This window comes from Phyllopteryx taeniolatus, chromosome 4, assembly GCF_024500385.1.
Source record: "Phyllopteryx taeniolatus isolate TA_2022b chromosome 4, UOR_Ptae_1.2, whole genome shotgun sequence".
In the NCBI taxonomy this organism is placed as follows: domain Eukaryota; kingdom Metazoa; phylum Chordata; class Actinopteri; order Syngnathiformes; family Syngnathidae; genus Phyllopteryx; species Phyllopteryx taeniolatus.
In genome coordinates this window covers 11,753,143-11,755,642 of record NC_084505.1, presented here as the reverse complement: position 1 = coordinate 11,755,642, position 2,500 = coordinate 11,753,143, and the positions used below count along the sequence as shown (strand labels likewise).

General features: G+C 40.9%; 1 protein-coding gene across 6 annotated transcripts in view; it reads left to right on the top strand.

Annotated features, from left to right (window-relative positions):
- Window positions 1-2,500, top strand: part of crebbpa (CREB binding protein a) — a 92,624-nt gene that overhangs the window by 38,945 nt on the left and 51,179 nt on the right. Inside the window, exon 1 of one of the 6 annotated variants that reach the window (XM_061769451.1) lies at window positions 1-2,500. This exon is cut by the window's left edge and continues 1,481 nt beyond it; it is cut by the window's right edge and continues 88 nt beyond it. The exons of the other annotated variants lie outside the window; for them this stretch is intronic. The gene's annotated coding sequence lies outside the window, so the exon portion shown is untranslated. 6 annotated transcript variants of the gene reach the window in all.

Genomic DNA, 2,500 nt, shown 5'->3' with positions numbered 1-2,500 from the left:
GGGCAAAAATGGCCTGCATGGCAGAGTTCCAAGACGAAAACCACTGCTGAATAAAAAGAACATAGAGGCTCGTCTCAATTTTGCTAGAAGAGACCTTGATGATCCCCAAGACTTTTGGGAAAATACTCTGTGGTCTGACAAGACGAAAGTTGAACTTTTGGAAGGTGTGTGTCCCATTACATTTGGCGTAAAAGTATCACCGCATTTCAGAAAACAATAAAATGTGGTTGTAGTGTGATGGTCTGGGCCTGTTTTGCTGCTTGAGGACCTGGAAGACTTGCAATTAGTGGAACCATGAATTCTGCTGTCTCCCAAAAAATCCTGGAGGAGAATGTCCGGCCATCTTTTTGTGACCTTAAGCTGTAATGAATTTATGCAGTAGGACAATGATCCAAAACACACCAGCAAGTCCACCTCTGAATGACTGAATAAAAACAAAATGAAGACTTTGGCGTGGCCTCGTCAAAGTCCTGACCTGAATCCTATTTTGATGCTGTTGCACGACCTTAGAAAAGCGGTCCATGCTCAAAAGCCCTCCAATGTGGCTGAATTACAACAATTCTGCAAAGATGAATGGGCCAAAATTCCTCCAGAGCGCTGTAAAAGACTTATTGCAATATATCACAAACGCTTGATGGCAGTTGTTGCTGCTCAGTGGTGGCCCAACCAATTATTGGGTATAAGGGGCAATTACTTTTTCAATACAGGGCCATGTAAGTTTGGATTTTTTGTCTCCCTTAATAACAACCTTCATTTCAAAACTGCTTTTTGTGTTTACTTGTGTTGCCTTTGACTAATATTTGAATTTGTCTGATGATGGGAAACATTTAAGTGTGACAAACCTTGAAAAAAGTAATAAATCAAAACAGGGCAAACTCTTTTCACACCAGTGTACATTTTTTCATGTCATGTGGCTACTCTTCTCATAAGTGAAGTGAGCAAACCTGTGGCTTCTGGCTAGGCTAATATTGCTAGTTCAACTATGCGAGGAGAGCGGAAGAGAAAAAGGAACACATCTAAAGTAAATGCTGAAAGAGTCGCAATTATAGCAAATGGATGGATGTTCCGTGACAAATAAAGCTACATGACCGTAACCGCACACCTGAAGCTACTTGCAGCAAGCATGTGACTCATATTATTCTGTGAGCATGCTTTAAACTACTAATGAGACCCCAGTTGTAGTTTAATGTAAAACCTAGACACACAACAAAAAGAATTATGCACATTATATATTCATGTACAATATTTATATTACTATATACAAGACACCAGCTAGCTTAATGCTAGCAGTCAATGCAAAACCCTATTGATGGGCTAGCTGAAGTCAGGATTAGATAACTGGAGAGATTTACCGGCAAATAACGAATATTCACACAAACGCCGTATTAACGCATAGGGAGAGTTCATATAACAATACTCACAGGCGCACAGTTAATTGAATTTTAACCGTGATTGAGTTTGGCTGCCACGAGTAATTGAGCCTGATCGTCTCATCGATTTATTTATTCAAATTTAAAATGCGGGCACTGCTGCATATGGAAAGTGCTTCATTTGGAGCAGTGCCCGCAGCCCAGCGAACGTATGGTTAAGGCTTCATAAAGTAGTGGCTCCGCGCTCTGAGGCTAACATCAAAATAAAAGCCTAAATGGCATTGATGTCCAATGTTGTAATATATGAAGCTTTTATTTTGACGTTGGCCATCTCAGCACGTCGGCGGAGAGGCGCCGTGTCACGGTCAGACATACTGTAGCACTGTATTAACAATTGTTGTCGCAGTTGTCTTGACTTAAACTTTTCAGCTGGCCTGATTGTAATGAAAATACTCGGGGGAGTAAATGGAGAGGTAACTCACAACTGCTGAGTCCTTTGCTGTTTGTGACTGTGCATGACTTACCAATGGTCAAGTAGAATGGAGAAGTACCCCCCCTTGACAATTCACTATAGTGACAGGGATTTTCAAATAAAAAGTCAGTGCTTACAGCCAAATGTTATTGCCTTTTATGCATGATCTGTATTTGCTTCATTAAATTGCAATTTGTGATTGCACTTTGTAAGCCATATGTATTCAGTTAACCTCTGGTAAAGCAGAATCTTTTGAGGTAATATTTTTTTCTTCCTATCATTTATTCTTATTTAGATTTATTTTGCACTGAAAACTGTTACATATTTTTTGCTGAAAAGTAGTGCTATAAAAAGATTTTTCTGTAACGAGGAATAATCAATCCATCATCCATTTTCCATACCGCTTATTCTCACGATGGTATGCTGGAGCATATCCCAGCTGACTCTGGGCGAGAGGCGGGGTACATCCTGAACTGGTCGCCAGCCTGTCGCTGGGCACAGAAACAAACAACCATTCGCACTCACATGCATACCTACGGGCAATTTAGAGTCTTCAATTAACCTACCATGCATGTTTTTGGGATGTGGGAGGAAACCGGAGTCCCAGAAGAAAACGCGCGCAGACACTGGGAAAACATGCAAACTCCACACAGACGAC